This window comes from Vanessa cardui, chromosome 9 (assembly GCF_905220365.1).
Source record: "Vanessa cardui chromosome 9, ilVanCard2.1, whole genome shotgun sequence".
Lineage (NCBI taxonomy): Eukaryota > Metazoa > Arthropoda > Insecta > Lepidoptera > Nymphalidae > Vanessa > Vanessa cardui.
In genome coordinates, this window is record NC_061131.1 from 354,494 (window position 1) to 373,697 (window position 19,204).

Here is a 19,204-nt window from a genome sequence, read left to right on the forward strand (position 1 = left end):
TAACATGACTTTAGATTCTAGTGAATTCCGTTGCTAAAATTTATTGAAAATTGTAAAGGAGGGTGGTGACCGTCAATTACACTTAAAATATCATAGCTCGGTGCTAAGTTGACGACAGAAACATTGCTCAAGATAAGATCTAAAATTTTATTGTTCTTATTTGTCACGAAATTATATTGTTTTAAATCATTAAGTACAATGAAATTTATAAATAAGCTTGCAAATGAACTATATGTACAATTTGAGGTAGGATTAAAATTTGTACACGGTAAATCTACTGTATGTGATCACTCAATATTACTCATATTAAAGTCGCCTACGATTAACGTTTTATTACCAGTTTCCATAACTCGATTAGTATTAGCAATAAAGTGTTATATTATATATATAATATTTCTCTGAATAGGTGGGGGTAGATATACTGCACAAATAAAAACATGAGATGAGCGGCCGCCATTATCAATATCAACAGAAATCCATAAGTCCTCGCAGGCACTTTCGAAGGATTTAATTCTTTTCGAATTTATTAATTTTGACACCGCGATTAGTACACCACCTCCCGTTTTTTTATTACAAATAGGACTGGATTCCCTATCCCTCCTGTAAACAGTGTATCTGTCGTCAAATAGTTCCGAATCCGAAACACCATTGTGAAGCCACGTTTCACATAAGACAATAATATCGTAATTACAACATATAACATTGTTATAAAATTCTAAAGTTTTTGTATTTAATCCTCGAACGTTTTGGAAGTAGCAATTAAACGATGTGAATTAGAAGAAAAAATAATTAAACTAAATCAATACACAAAAAGAGGAAAATCCCTTAACTTATCTTAAATTATTTTTGATAGGGTATCAATACTATTAACAGCAATAATTTTGGAAATTTCGGTCTTACGTATAAATATTTTTCCGCCGCGAACCCACACAAATTTATATTGCAGCTCCTTTGCCTTAAATCTGGCTTTCATATGAAGGGATTTCAACTCTGGAGACAGGTGCTCGACTACATATATGGGCTTTTTGTCCCTACCCCCACCAATCCCTAGGTGGCTGGAGTTTATTTTATCTGAAGGGTTATTTTTGTTGAATTGTATCACGCCAGCAAGTACATTATCCCGTATACGTGGAGAACGAAATTTGACCAATATGGAACGAGGCCTGGAGCTTGAAGGGTCGTATTTCATGGTGCGCGCACAGTAATCAATATCCTTGGCATCGATAGGACATTTGATAACATTACCCAATTGGGCCACGATGTTGAGTAGGTTCTCGGATTTGTGCTCGGGGACACACTGAATTTCGAGGTTATTAGCCCGCACCAAATGATCCAACTGGCTTATTCTAGAACTTAAGTTGTTAACAGTTGTGCGCAACATTTCATTTTCCTTAAGGAGACTGTTGATATTATCCGTCTGTGTTATATGTTGTACCTTAAGATCTTCTATCTGATATAACTTATTAAATAATGCATTAATTAATGCTGTTGATGACATACACGATGTGTGAATTTAATCTATATAGTTGACGATGTATTTCAGTGACGTAGAAGATTCATGATTTTCTCGCCAGTTTTTGTGAAGCGGTTGTAGATCTATGTTCAATATAATCTTGTAACACAAATAGTGTGATTTAAATAAGTGTTAATTGAATACTTTAATAAAGAGTATTTAAAATATGGTATATATTCTTATTTCACATTAATTATATAATCAAGGCTAGCCAATTCAAAAGGTAATTGCTTCCCTTTAACTAAAAACATTAATAATAAATAAATATTGGACAACATCACATACATTACTCTGATTTCCAATGTAAGTAGCTTGTAAGTAGCACTTCTGTTATGGAAAACCAGAAGTAACGACGGTACCACAAACACCCAGCCCCAAAACAACGTAGAAAACTAATGAACTTTTTACATCGACCGGGAATCGAACCCGGGACGTCATAGTGGCGTACCCATGAAAACCGGTGCACACACTACTCGACCACGGAGGTCGTCAAATTAAATGTGGGTTAATTATTTAAATGAGTGTTAATCGAATACCTATTTAAATTTTTATAAAGAGCTGAGATGGCCCAGTGATTAGAACACGCGCATCTTAACCGATGATTGCGGGTTCAAAACCCAGGCAAGCACCACTATATGTTCCAAACCCTCTCCTTAATGGAAGAGGAGGCCTTATCTCAGCAGTGGGAAATTTACAGGCTGTTACTTTATTTTTTTTTACATTAATTATATAACCACGCAGTGGTGAATTTCAAAGGTATTTTCTTGCCTTTAAACATAAATATAGACAAGAACGCTTAAAAAATAATTTCCGATGTAAAGAAAATCTGAAAGCCGTAAAATTAACAATCACACACCACGCAGGGCTGAGCTCGTGTGGAGAACAACATCAGAAGTACAATTCAATTTACTTTTATAGCAGCCGGCGATCCCTCCAGCGGATCGGCTCCGTCGGAAACTAATCATCGCACCTCCCTCGCGATTCGTTATCTCCTTTGAAGATTGCCTTTAAATCCCAATACTAGACTGCGAAGCGAACGCAGGATTAAATAACTGATAATACCCAGGCACGTGATTGAATTGAATATTCTTGTGTTCAAAAGAACAGCGAGCGACACGAACGAATTCATGTTACTCTCTAATAACCAGCTATAATAAATCACAATCACAAGATTTTTGTATTCAATGACTAACATTCCATTACGATATAACAGTGTTCATTTTAATAAGGCTCATAAAATAGCTTCGAAGATATTTGGCATTCAATATATTTTTTAAATGGTCGTTTTTTATATGCAAGTATACAACCAATCAAAAATATTGCAAGATTACAGTCTTATAAATGTTGAAAAAGAGTAAGTGGGTTATCTTGCCGGTTCTTCTCGGTAGAATCTACTTTGGAGCCAATGGTAGCTTCACTTAATATAGTTATTAAATGACGATTCAAAAGTGCTTGTAAAAGCCTACTTGAATAAAGTATATTTTGATTTGTTTTGATATCACTAATCCACGCACATCGAATCCAGCGTAAAACAAAACAATAAGGATACTAAATACAAGAATACATAAATACACAATAAATCTCACAAATAAAATCGTTCGTCGGTCTATCCGTCTAACTTGAGATAATCTCGTTACCCCTCGATGGTAAATCAGGGATCTAAAGCGTGGAAGACTGCAACTAAGAATAGCGTTTCCTCTGGAGGATCTCGATGCAACCTTTTCCTTATTTTCTTTGGCTTTGCTAAGCTTAATTGTAATGTACAATTTTACTTGAATTTAAAATAATAATATATTTTTTTTAGAATTTCTTTATATTTACTGCAGCATTATCTATACTTATAATAAATCTGTAGAGATGTCAATTCTGTACATGAAATATTTTTACAAAATAACTATCAGGGGGTGATCAGGGGTCGATACTGATGGCAAAAATGCAATCAGTAAAATTTTTGTCTGTCTGTCTGTCTGTCCATATAACCGTTATAGAAACAAAAACTACTCGACGGATTTTAACGAAACTTGGTGCAATTATTTTTCATACTCCTGAGCTGGTTATAGTATACTTTTCATCACGTTAAAGTCCATAGGAGCAGAGCAGTGAAGGGAAATGTCTGAAAAACGGGAAAAGTTACCCCATATTTTGAGCTTCCGTCGCGTGTTTAGCCTTAATGGTTAAAGCTACACAGAAATCATGTACTACGAAAATGTTCTCCTTAAAATTATACAAAAAATATCCCATGACAGCCTATGTCTATCTTTTATGGTTGACTCACAATAACACGTGTCACTCCCAATAGCGTAGTAGTTCGAAGCTTTCTGATTATATTTGTCTATTCCTACGATTATAACACTCTCAATCATCCCAAACTACAAAAGTTAAAAGTATTAACTATTCCATAAAAAAAATCATAGAAATCGGTATAGAAACACCAAAGTTATACATAAAATACGCTAATAATAAAGATATCGCACGTCAGCACTAAATCTATACTATTATATAAATCTCTAGAGTCTGGCTGTACACTTATTTTTGTCGTAATTCGTCATAACTGTGTTCTTTGACTGACTTAATTTTTACCATTTTTGAAATTTTTGTGTGTCTGTATCTTTATAAAAATTGGCATACAGGAAAAACATGTACTTGCGCAAATCATAGGCGATCTATACATACAAAAGTATATATAGATAGCCAAAAGGATGTTTTTGCATGTGTGTCATCGATAAACTCAGAAACTATTTGATCGATCATTATGAAAATTGAAATGTTTATCTATTGTTTTATGGAGAAAGTAATTATTTCATCCGTATCATTAAAAAATAACCAACAGATACATTTATATTCCGATCAACCGATAATTATAAAATATGAAATAAAAAATGAAAATCTATTCAAAAATCATAACAACTAACTTAATTTCCGTCATATGCCAATAAACATAAAATAATCACAACAATAATAATTGTCATTTTAAAATGAGATAATTATTATAAATTACATATATGGGAAGAAGTGATTAGCTGTTCTGATTATAAGAAAGTAAACAATAATCATTATTGGTAAGTATACTCATAACTCCAATTACAATGAATCTTTAGTATAAAATGTAAACGTAAGACACATAACCAAAAAAAAAACAACTTATTTATATAAATTGAAACCAACATGCCATTGAAGAAATAGAAGATCGGAATATCAACAATATATGCGTAGCGTCATGCAAAAGAGCTACGGAAACAACACACCAACATGAAATACATTTAGAAACAAATAGAATCCGAATTTATACTTTAAGAGCTGCCAAAACAGTTAGTCAACGAAATGATCAAGTTCCAGATCTTCGAACAAGCATCTTTATCGAGAGATACTGATAAACCTGACAAGCCCAATGACTGGATGATGAACGATTAAAATAGACTAAGTCAAGAACTAGAACCAATCTCAATAAATCAGCCTTCAATTACTATATAGGTTATGATAACAAGATGAATCCCGATGTGATCATTGGTTCAATGAATATAGTATGCCCATATTGTCACGCTAAATAAACTGATGGTATATGCTCCTCCACTGGTAAAATGTATTTACCACAACTGGTTGAATCACCAGAACCTCTTCTTACCTACATGACGGGAACTATTAAGGAGTCTAAATATTTCCTTCAGTATATTAGAAATTACAATTCATGCTTTTAAATGACATCTTTTGGAGCAACAAATATTGTACAATACAATAATTTCGCGTCTACGTTAAGTGTATCATATGATTGGTTCACTTCTTCCAGTATCTAAATAAAATCCCCAATCTCTGGACATTTATTTCACGGACAACGTAGAAAAAAATTGATCTTCGATGCATGTACAGTACCACAACTAATTGAGAAATAATCGCTAAATTTAGGATTATGCCTAAAACTGCTCTAGAAAGTGAAAAAACAAATGATTAAAAGTAATTATCAATGCAGATAGAACGCAGAGCATAAAAGGCGTATTAAAGCTTCCATAGCTCCTGAAGTCACAGCTGTAATTGTCGGTAGAGAAATTACATAACGAGGTATTGTTATCACTAAGCGACACAAAAACAATCAAGGTGTCGCTGAAAAATATCAATCGTATGACAATTATTACGATTATCCAATTATGATTATGCGAGCAGAAGATGGATATTATCTCGGACTGTATCAAAATAATCTCACGGCTGGCTCTATGACATCGAAGAGTTAGATTTTTATGCGTATCGTATTATTAGAGATAATTAATCTAACCATATTTTGAAGTATCGTCAACTGTTTTAACAATTCATTGTTGATATGTACGCTATGGTCGAGAACGAACGATTAAATTACATTCGATGCAACCAATCAAAACTTCAAGCCAAAGGGTACATTTATTTACGTGATACATACAGATGACAAGGTTGTAAATGTAATAACATCGATATTTGATAGAACCGGATAATAGAGGACGTTTTTGTGTGATACAAACTTTTCTAGACTATAGAAATTTAATTAAAATTTTCATCGTACCAACTTTACATCGAGATTACACCAACAAAAACATTCTCATAAATCATATCTGTTTCCGGATTCAAAAAAAGAAGATATGATCTTGATAAATAAGTTTATGGGTGTTATGACCAATCTGCAGCCTATCGAGAACATCATTGACGAATATTAAATGAAATAATTTTTAAGTATTTGATTAGAGCTCGCATGTTTCTTGATTATTTGTACATTCTATCAGTAATTAATTACAAAATTAAAAATTAAAAAAATATTTTTCTACGACTAATGCCCAGCGAAGCGGGCGGGTATAGCTAGTTAATTATAAATTAGTTAACAATGGCGCGTATAAGTCCCATTTTTGGGCAATAACCTCCTCTCCTCTTTAGGAGTACGTTTGGAGCGTATTCCATCTTCCGCCTTGTTGCATCTATGCGGGTTGGTGAATAGACAATTGACAGAATTTCATCCGACTTGTATACCTCACGATTTTATCAGTCACCACTGGTATTATTTTATTGGTATATTTGGTAGGGTTTTGCGGAAGATCATCTGTGCAGAAACCACCCACTCTTCAGGTTCTTCTTCTACGGTCGCCAATGCAAGTTCAAGATGTATGATGACAGATGTGGTGACTATTTACCATCATCAAAAATATGATGATAAAACATACTTATACTACCAACATGTAGTAATATATGATAAACGAATATTACTGTTTAATGTCGACATCTTTTAATTATAACCATGGATTATTATTATTCGTGTATTGAACTAATATTGTTCAATATAATTTGCAATGATGATGCAACATTTTATCTTTAACGTTAATTAAGTTTATCTCTCGATCAATGGAATACTCATATGTATAAATAAACTTAATAACAACAATGTTACCGTTTCAGTTGGTACGTGTGAGGTTAGCATTTCAAGTTTTCGAGTCGCAGGTAATGTTTAGCTTCCTGATTTGGCTCACCAGTGTGTAACGTCGGCACGTCCGTTTCACTCACCATAATACTAATTAACAATAAATCCAGCCACACATTGTAGTGCACTCAGTGTGTTTCTTCTTTAAAATATAACAGAATCAATAATGTATTCGCGTTTTGTTTAATTAATTAGTGAATGTACGATAAATAATGATTCAAAGCAACAACAATAACAGCCTGTAAATTTCCCACTGCTGAGTTAAGGCCTCTTCTTCCTTTAAGGAGAAGTCTTGGAAAATATTCCACCACACTGTTCCAATGCGGGTTTGTGGAATACACATGTGCCAGAATTTCTATACAATTAGATACATACAGGTTTCCTCACATATTTAAACACATTTTAATTAATTATAAACACAAATTAAGCACATGAATTTTGAGTGGTACTTGCCTGGATTTGAACTCGCAATCATAGGTCAAGATGCACGCGTTCTAACCACTGGGCCATCTCGGCTCACTTAATACGCCAAGCAAAAAATTGAGTTTCACGTTAAGTGATTGTCAAACATCAGAAAGCCCGATCGATTATAATAAATCTGTGGCCTGGTGCTAAAAGGCTCAAAGTGCATTATATAGTAAAATGTAAACCACGTGTTTCCATTTACAAAATCATATTAATATATTATACATCTTTGTGCTGCACAAGCAATGTAAATAATATAACTAATATTTAGTTTACTAATAGTAACAATTTTACCCATAAGAGTATTTGTTGTATAAAACAACCGACATCTGTTCATTGTTTCTATCGTGATAATCGAAAGTTATTGTTATTGATATTGGCTCTTTTAGCGCCAGGCCATAGAGTAATAACATTTATAGGAAACATGTAACACGATAGCATAATCGAGTGAACTATATATAAGTCAGTGCTTGCTAGATGATGGTGATGAAGATGATGATGTCTTCCTGTCCGCCAATGGTGACTAATTTCAAGGGACATATAGTGAGCAAACAAAATGAGACCAATGAGACAGCAAATGCGATATAACCACAAAGAGTTCAGCTGTAGGAATATGGTCGTTTCTCCAAGGTAAGGAAAAAGTAAAGTAAAGTAACAATGTAAATTTATTACTGCTGGAATAAGGCCTCCTCTTCCTTTAAGGAGAGGGTTTGGAACATATTCCATCACGCTGTTCCAAAGCGAGTTGGTGGAATGGACATGTGGCACAATTTCAATGAAATTAGACACATGCCGGTTTCCTCACGATGTTTTCCTTCACTGCCGAGCATGAGATGAATTATAAACACAAATTAAGCACATATATATTATATATAGTGGTGCTTGGCTGGGTTTGAACCCACAATCACCGGTTAAGATGCACGCGTTATAACCACTGGGCTATCTCAGCTCAGGCAAAGAACTGCACATAAGAAATATATACAATTAACTATCCAACGGTATTACTTCAATGTCATATATTTGATGTAATATTTTTAAAACATAATAAAATGTTGTTGAGTTGATTTCGTAAACATTTAACAGGGAATGCTTTTAGCGACAGTGAGGCAAGAACATGGCGCGAATCGAGAGGTCATTTCGCTCCCCTTGTTTGTCTGTCAATACAAATATTGAAAATCCATTAACGGCCATTGTGAGACCGGACTACATTAAAAAATAACAATAGAATTTATGCCTTATTTGTACGCTGCGGAACCTCGGGAAACACTTCGAATTCTCTTTTATATGTTCTCAATAATGCTTTATTAATATGAGAATTGAATTTTTGGGGAACATTCACAAAGATGCGATGGCACAATGGAAAAAAATGAATTATAATTATTAACATTTACAGCGTTTAATAAACAGTTTTTAATCGCTTATTTACACAATTATATTAAATGTACAGCGGATACAACAGGCTTTGAATGTAGGATTCTGGCAAGAAATTGCCATATAAACATAGGAGATATCCTATTCCACCAATTACATTCTGTAAATTATTATGTGGAACTGAAAAATATAGGTCGGCAAGCACGACAACGGCTGAATTAAGATGTGCCTATAATTGTACTTGTTTGGTGAAGGAATAGCATCGAGAAAAATAAATGTGACATGAGTATGATATCATAAAACATATTTGCACAAGTCTGTATTTGCCTAGAGGATAGTAATCATCTCAATATTTCTCATTCGAAAGAAGATCATCTGGACCCAGGGTACTTCAATGACAAAACTGTACAATCAAACCAGACATTAGATAAATATATACATTGTTAAGAGCCTGTAAATTTCCCACATATGAACTCAGGCTTCATCTACCATTTAAGGAGAAGCTTTGAGCTTCTCCGCTATGATGCTCCAATGATAGTAGATAGACATGTAGTTTTTTTTTTATGTGATAGGTGGCAAACGAGCAGGAAGCTCACCTGATGGAAAGTGACTACCATCGCTAATAGACATCTGCTGCACCGGGGGGCTAGCAGGTGAGATTAACTTTAAGGAACGAGTACGCTCTTTAGATAGAATTTTATTGGAATTACGTAGAATTTTATTTCAATTAGACACATTCAGGTTTCATCATTGATGTTTTCGTTCACTTCTGAACATTCTAAACACAAATTAAGCACATGAAAGTTCGTGTTGCTTGCCTGGGTTTGAACCCGCAATCTTTACTTAAAATACAGGCGGTCTAACCACATGGCCATCTCGGCTCATTCATAATATCATAATAAATTAATCTTTGACTAAGATAAATTTATTTAAACCACGAGCTATTTTTAAAACTTTTGAAAGTAATTCACGTGTCATATTAATACTGATATAATTATTTTTTTTCATAATTACGTTCCGTCGTATTGATTAAATTTCCACTTTAATTCAATTTATATCGAAATATCGTATTATTGTTATCAACGTACTGAACGCTCGCGTGGAGCGAACCTTTAAACACAATTGTTTTTTATTGCAACAATAACATCGCGTACAAATGGCTTAATTGCATTAGTTAATAAATTGAAAACATCACATGCGCCTCTGCCAGTGTAAGTACATTCATATGTATCATATAGTATTTTATGACTTTATAACTTTATATTGATTACTTTATACGCTTCATTTTAAAATACATTAAATACCTGATTCAAAATCAGTTGAGAGTGATCTGCCAATTACTCCTGCAAATAGGTCATCATAATATTTCATCGTTTTTTTTTTTTAATTTAAATCTATAATAATATTATAAATGTGAAAGATTTTAATTGCCAAACCAATTAATCGAATTTGAGGAATTTTTCTATGAAGCAAACTTAAACTCCGAGGAAGGACATCGGCTACTTTTTTGCTTAACACATGACATAGTTAGTATTTCACTTAAAAATATCTGGTTGTCGCTCGCGGCCTAGCTCGCGTTTTAGTAGTTGCTGTCATATGTTAGGCAAAAAAAGCCTTCCTGGGAGTTCAAGTTTGCTTCATACCAAATTTCATCAAATTGGGTTAATTTTTTTGGTAGCAAAAGAGCGACAGATAGGCAACCAGAGTTACTTTTACATTTATAATATTAAATATGATATAGATTTAGTATAGATTAATTTAGGAAAGAATTATGTACATCTTAGGATCTTTGAAATATGGTATTTAATATTGAGAGTAAGGAGAAAAGGAGATGTGAGTTACCATTTTTTCCTTTTACCTTCATAGCTCCGTCCTCAAAATACACGTTGTTAAAACGACGCAGCTGACATATATTTCCCTGAAACGTCAATTTTCGAAGCCACTTTGATGTACGACTATGTTTAAAAGACATCAAGATTTTTTGTGCCTTCTAATGCCTGCTGTTAAAACTTATTGAATAACAATTATTTATAAACTTAACATTTCTTAATGTATATTTTAAGTGATTAAATAAAAAAGTGTGTACGATTACAAAATTAATTGGTTTATATTACTGCATAAATGATAACTTAAGGTAACACAATACCAATGGGAGAAAACTACTAGTTTATAAGAGAGAGAGAAAAGAATCCGATGCCGTTTGCCCCTACCCCGAGGCGCCCCAATAGATGCTTTCATCAAACTTTGATTACTACGTTACATACATTGATTAATCTTGTTATTATTATAGTCAATGCCTTAAATTACTTTCATGGCATTTTAAGAACGTGTTCTGAGCTAAGTTTTACAATTATGATTTAATTAAAATGAAGTTAATTAATTACTTTTTAATTAGGAGCGTACATTTTCCATAAAGGCTAGAAACGCACCTGCAAGCCCCCTGGTGTTGCAGATGTTCATGGGTTGTGGTAGTCACTATCCATCACCACCAAGTATAATTAAAAAAAAAATTATCATCAAAATAAAATCCTTCAAATTTTGGTTACATTTGTATTCATCTACTAATCTAACAATCCATGATCATACATGTGTGAATAAAAGTGAATATAAAATAGCATGATGTTTTGTATAAATACGAATTTGTATTTAACGAAACACGTATATTGTCAGCTAATAACTCCAGTGATGGGCTATTGTGTGGACTGTCTCGCCGCTTAGTTTGAAATTTATCCAGGAGCTAATCGCGTTTGAAGGCGTTGCGGCTCCTATCATAGTCGATAACTGAATTTCGTTCCCCGAATGCAGGAACAAGCCATGTCGCCGTCGGGATATCACTTGATAACTCAGTTATTGTACAAGCATTGATCTTCTACATTTAGAATGATGTCCGAATAACATGAATAAATGTACCAATTTTTTAGATATATTATTTAAAACTAATGACGTAGCATTAGTTTTAAAAAGTACGATTATAAAAATTTCCATTTGATTATTTTTAAACATTTTATACGTTTTCGGTTTGATTATAATCTATATTAATATCATAAATATGTAAGTAATTCTGTCTGTCTGTGTGGCTCTCTTTCTCTACCAAACCGCTGAACCGAATTTGATCACATTTGGTATGAAACAAAATTGAACTCTGAGAAAGGACATAGGCTACTTGTTTGCCTTAAACATGACATTGACTAGTATTACATAAAAGCACAACTTGTCTTTTGCGAGCTCGTCTGGGAAGGCACGCAGATATTCTACCGCAAAACAGCAATAATTAGTAGTGTTAGGTTCCATTTTAAAATGAGTGAGCGTTCGATATTTAAATATTATGCACATGTTTTACTATGACATATGTTTTATTTACGTTACAATACACATGATATTCAAATTATGACATTGTCTATTTTCTGCCAATTTGTTGCAGACTTACCTCAATAGATAATGCTAATGCTTAAATCAGTGCCACGTAAGGTTGTCCTGAGCCTAAATACACAACACCGGCCACGGGGCTGACTTGCGTTTTGTGGACGGGTGAAGTCTTTGCTTGAGCTCGAGGGTGAAGTCAATTGCGAATCCGAACTGACGGTACGTCTGTTTGGTACATTTATGGATCAAGTTTTTAGAAATTTCCTTGCAAAATGAATACTTGAAGTTTTCTTATACTTGAACTTTTACAGTTTTCTAAGGTTGGTTTAGCATACCACGTATTGACTTCGTATTCAGATCTTGCGGTACGTTCAATGTGTCGGTGAATTGTTTCAGTGATTGACTTTGGTTACCAACCAGGGGAACTCACATACAACAAACAACAACAGCCTGTAAATTCTCACTGCTGGGCTAAAGGCCTCCTCTCCTTTTGAGGAGAAGGTTTGGAACATATTCCACCACGCTGTTCCAATGCGGGTTGGTGGAATACACATGTGGCAGAATTTCTATGAAATTTGTCACATGCAGGTTTCCTCACGAGTTTTCCTTCACCGCTGAGCACGAGATGAATTATAAAGACAAATTAAGCACATGAATCAGCGGTGCTTGCCTGGGTTTGAACCCGCAACCATCGGTTAAGATGCACGCGTTCTAACCACTGGGCCATCTCGATTCTTCTTGGGAACTCACATAAAATCGCTTAATCGATTTCTGATCGATCCCAATCATAAAAATAGATTTCATTGTTAGCAAAATGTGAGCGCACAATATTCCCTCTCTTTATAATTAGTTAGGACGACATGATCGGAAATAGTTCAGCCTAAGGATTCTCAGTTGACTATTCTATACCATGAACATTAAGTTGATCATTGAATAAAACATATAAGTAGCTATACTAAAATGACTGAATTGAAAACGACATAATTATCGTCAAAGATAAATACTTAATATACTCTGTGAAATAAATTATATCTGTCCCAATTTAATTAATTAATTAATCCTTTTCGAACAGAACAGTTTAATCACGAATGTCTTTTAAACATGCGACGGTTGTACAAATACAAAATCATTTTTAATATCGTAATGTACAGCGTAGCGAATTGAAACCGAAGGCATATATTTAACCTGTGTGAAATAAAGAATCATTATTTATTTATTCGCCGGCATTGCGTGAGCTATACAGTAAAATGAACTCGATACATCGTACTGCAGATGTTGGCAATTTATTTGATTACATCTATGTATAGTACAACACAACTTAGATGTAGCATTGGCAAATTCAATAACCGATCAATGCCGATTTACACAACCAATGGAAATAGCTCCCTATCGCGCCATTAGAAGCTGTAAATTCTCGTGTCAGTTCAACCCGATAAAGCAAGTGCAAGTAAATCAACGTGTCAAATTGACTAATATATTAATTAGGTCATATGATATTACAAGTTTTTACGCTTGCGTAAAGAACATATTAACATAAGTAATAAATATTGATAATTTGGGATAGCGTACTTAATTCGGATGTGATCGGTTTTACGAATTTTGCCGATGCTACATCTGAGTTATGTCGTACTATATATATCAATTTTCAATTGCTTCGTCGTTGCGCATCAATAAATCACAAGTGAACACAGTTTCATATGTCGCTGAATAAGAATGCCGGCGAACAAACGTCGGATCGAGAGGCTGGGTTCAGCAAAGCTATAAAATTTACATACATAGGTCCCCGGAGCCGACGTCTCATAAAACTGGCGATCTTTCTTGCGTTGCGAAAGCAGGATTAGTTGCAGACTTAGTTGCAGACATCTTTATCTTTTGAAGGTTGAGTTAAGAAAAACTCATGTTGATATTGTTTTCATTGCGCAGCTGGAAACAGACTCTCATGTTTCTATATCGAATAAACAAACTATTTCTTCCAGACGACGACCAGATATCGGACGTAAGCTGCAATAAATCGCTGCAGCGCACACTGTGTTGTTTATTCGTGTTATCTATCGGTAATCTTTAAAACAAATGAAACTGTCATCCATTATTTATAGTATTCATCGATTTTGATTTCCGTAATGAAGATACAGTTTCTTAGGTGTCATTTTCAATATTTGTATTTTTTATAGAGCCTAGAAGGCCCAGTGTTAGAGCGTGTCCATCTTAACTGATGATTGCGGGTTAAAATCCAAGCAAGCACGATTGAATATTCACGTGTTTATAATTCATCTCGTGCTCGTAAAGGAAAACATCGTGAGGAAACCTGCATGTGACTAATTTCATCGAAATTCTGCCACATGTGTATTTCACCAACTCGCATTGGAACAGCGTAATGGAATATGATCAAACCTTCTCCTTAAAGGGAGAGGAGGCGTCAGCCCAGCAGTGGGAAATTTACAGACATGTATTCCGTGTCCTGGCATATGATTAAAATAAGTGACAAGTCATAATCCTTTCATGTATGAAGGATAAAGTATTAGTTATACAAATAATTAATTTGCGAAATTATTGTTCAAAATATTTCATGTTATAAATTAATACAATTTGTCAAACAATGGTTTTAATAGTAATTTTGATTGGGCTAGGTTGCTTTAGTTCAGACAGATCTGCGTGGGTATTGCCGACTCGTTAATTAATAAAATTAGTCTTGTGTTTGAGCACGCGTGCGTAGAATCGTTATAGAACGGTATAGTCTGATGGTAAATTCTCAATATATCACTGTCATCGCTGGTCACGAACGGGACCGATCGTAACCCAACCCAGTTCCAAAAACATTATAGAATTTAAAAATAAATCTCTAGAAATTTCCTTAAAATAACATTCTAAATAACAACGCTCACTACACCTGTTGACCTAAATTAATTAAACATCCAAATAACTTTCCAGACGAAATATAAATCATTAAACATTTGAAATGCCCATTAAAACTTATCACAATTACACAAGACGTGGCCGAAATAAATATTAATTTACATAAGTATCAGCTGTTGGTATTTTCTGCGTTTTAATTAAAACTCGATCGGCCACCGATATTGATTAACCGCAAAATGACCCTTACTAAATTTATATTGGTGGCGCCCGTGGCTGGCTCGTTTCTGCTCAGTAATGAGGTTTCTTTTTTAAGTCAATAACGTGTTTGAATAAATAAATAATCGTTTATTTTAACATCGGAACTTTAATCTCTTCGTTTTTATTTTACGTTGTGCTCAGTTTTATTTTTATTGAGGGCCCAGTGATATGAAAACCTAAATGTTAACCGATGATTTCAAGTTCAAACCCAAGTTAGCACCACAATTCAAATACTCAATTTGTGTTTATCATTCATGATTGAATTGAATAATTAACCACAGACAGTGCAAATGCTTATAACCGATGGCGAGTAGTTATTTTGAGGGACCCTAAGCTGGTCCACACGCCCATAAAAAAGCTGTGAATAGGAGGGCCAAGCCTTTGTAACAGTTTGTATTTCAGTATATTATATTATAAGGATAGTCCATCCGTTGTTTTACCGTAAGGTTAAAATATGGTTAATTAAAGGCAAAGCTATTTAAAGGCATTCAATGACAATTTTGATATTTAATCTATAGATTATACATATACATAGGTTGACAATCCATCCGCTTCACGGCGCTGTGTAATAATATTGTACAGCACATATGTAACAAATAAGGAACGCTGTGCGTCACAATACCGTAGCGCTCCGAAGCGTTTCCCTTACGCATGCTTTGACGCTGCTTCCAATTAGTACCGCACCGTTACACAATGTACCATCGCTGCCAGTAACCAGACCGGTACAGTCAAGAGCTTTACACATCTCGAATATCTACACAGGACAATTGACATTCGGCGTTATGTATTATTGCAATCAGATATCGAGCAACTCCTTGTATAAATGTACCTGACTTCAAACACAGGACCGTAGCTTTAATTTATCTTCCTCAGAGACTGTTTTACAAAAAACCTTCTTATACCGGTTTTGTATTATAAGGCTGGTCAAGTGTAATTGGACTCGCCGGAAGATGGTTCCGTATTAAGTATTTTATTACCTCTTTAAAATTAAAAGACTAATTAATACTATTTTCGACTGTACATTTTAAAATTCCGAGCCCAAATTATCCGCACGTTGTACTAATTTTTGTTATTTTTGTATTGCGCCCAAAATAACCCCTTTAAACAGCAGGTATTCATTTATTTACGCTTTACTTCCCCGAACGCTTCAACTAAATCTGAGCACAAAATTTAAACGATTTTCATTCCATAAATAAAACCGTTTCGTAACTTTTCTTTCAGAAAAAGTTTTTAAAAAAATATATATTTATTATTTAGTTCAACGCTTTGGATCCGGTCCTTGCAACGCGCTACAGCCTGCAGTGCACTTATTTTATGACCCCGATAATAATAAAGCAGGGTAACTGTTGACAAATTTTGAACTTTAAAATTATAGAGGGCATTTAATTGCCTCCACTGGGGGTGACAGGAGATCTGGGTGTTTTTTTTGCCCAGAGGCGATTCAAAGTTTTTATTTTTAATTTATATTTGGGCAATCTAGCAATCGCACCTGATGGAAAGCAATCGCTCAGGGATATTTGCAACACATGGGTGATTGCAGGTGCGTTATCGGCTTTTGGGGAATGAGTACGCTCTTTTCTTGAAGATTCCCAAGGCTAGTTCCACAGAGTGGTTGTGCGAGGTAGAAAATATCTTAAAACAATTTTTAAGATATTTTCTACCGATATTTTCTATTGTGCCATTATCAATTTTCGGACATCGAGGTGGTTTGGGTGAAACTTGGAATTTTGACGAAATGACTGAAGGTGAAATTCAGCAGCCAGGGTTAATCCAAACAATTTCTCGGAACATTCCACGAGAAAAATTTCGATAGAAGATTCAGAGTGAACTAATATCTCGCAATGCCAAAGGATCAGGCAGATGCTCTACGTTGGATATGGTCAAATGAAGGAGCTGACACCCGGGAGCATCCGCCTTGAGTTAAGAGCAGTACTTCATGTAAAGACAAGTTCGCGCCTTGTATAGTTTTAGGCGGTGGGCTGACGTGACGTCTTGCCTTGCTGAGCACACCGAGCTTCATCGATGAAACATCAATGCCAAGTATTACGATACTAGATATATAATATTACTATATATTAACACTAGGAGTATAAAGCGCCACCCCTCACCCATTGAATTGAATGGTCACTCGCCAGTAATTATCACTATGATTCACAGGCCCGTGTAATAATACGTAAGGGACATTAAATCTTCGATCACTAAAAGATCGACTCAGCATCCATGGAGGTATATTTACTCGACAGATTTAAAAAAAAAAAGGTAACATAGAGTGCCCGATATATAAGCGAAACGTCAGGTACAGTTATTTTATCCCCAAACCTTATTCTCATTCAATAAACAATGTCACGTTACATTTTCTTATATTAAATGTAATCATATTTATATTGCTTAGAGAAATCTCATAAGAACATATTTTAGCAAATTTATTGTATTATTTTCTATTGTATTGTACAGTCGACGTCAAAAAGTGGAAGGTTTTTCTGTCTACAGACTTTTAATAATAAAATAGTGCTGGTATGTGACACTCATTTGTTTCGTACTCGTGAAATGTTATAAGCCGACTTACGATGACATACTGATTTGATAATTTTTACTGTAACAAATTATTTAGAAAACTCATATATAAAAAAAGAATATAAGTCGGTGTGACAAATCAAAAAGAAGATACGAAAATAACAAGTTTATGCATAGGATTAATGTTTTGATATTTCCACTAACTCTAATAAAATATTTTAGCTCACCTGGCACGCTAATGATCTTTGATGGATTCACGAGCTTGGCCAAAAACGAATACCATTATTTTAACAGGTATCCATCGGCATCAAATAAAAATAATAAAAGTACAGTAGGCAAAGCTGCAAAAATTGGAAGCTTTTTTAACATTTTGAGCTAAGGCGAGATTCATTTGTTAACTGTGTATATTTCATCAATTTATCAGATAAAAATATTTGGTATTTTTATAATCCCGTTTGAAGGGTGAGTTGGCCGAAGAGGGATTACAACGTCTCAGATACCAATGTGGTGCAAAAGCAAGAAATGGTAAATATTTCTTAGACAGGAAGTATCTACGAGTATATACGCAGGACTGTATACTGCCAAGTAAACATTTTAAAATTTCTAAAAAAATTTTACCAACGCAAAACGGGGGAAATTCCTCGGGCACAGACAGCTTTCCTCGAAATGTTTCCTATCACGCACGTGTTCGTGCGGGCTCACCGCAATAGCCGGTTAAGATTCACATGTATGATTTATTAATTTAAACTGAAGTAGAGAACTAGAGCCGAGATGGCCCAGTTAGATCGCGTGCATCTTAACCGATGATCACGGGTTCAAATCCGCCTGGATTTGAACCCGTCTTCGAACTTGTCTTTACATGAAGTACTGCTCTTAACTCAAGGCGGATGCTCCCGGGTGTCAGCTCCTTCATTTGACCATATCCAACGTAGAGCATCTGCCTGATCCTTTGGCATTGCGAGATATTAGTTCACTCTGAATCTTCTATCGAAATTTTTCTCGTGGAATGTTCCGAGAAATTGTTTGGATTAACCCTGGCTGCTGAATTTCACCTTCAGTCATTTCGTCAAAATTCCAAGTTTCACCCAAACCACCTCGATGTCCGAAAATTGATAATGGCACAACAGAAAATATCGGTAGAAAATATCTTAAAAATTGTTTTAAGATATTTGCTACCTCGCACAACCACTCTGTGAAACTAGCCTTGGGAATCTTCACCTCTGAAGATTCATGTGCTTAATTTGTGTTTATGTTTTATCTCGTTCTCGGCGGTGAAGGAAAATATCGTGAGGAAACTTGCATGTAATTTCAACGAAATTGTGCCATTGTGAATCCACCAACCCCCATTGAAGTAGCGTGGTGGTGTATGCGCCTAACAATCTCCGCAAAGGGAGAGGAGTCCTTTTTATCAGTGGGAAAGTTACAAAATGCTATTATTA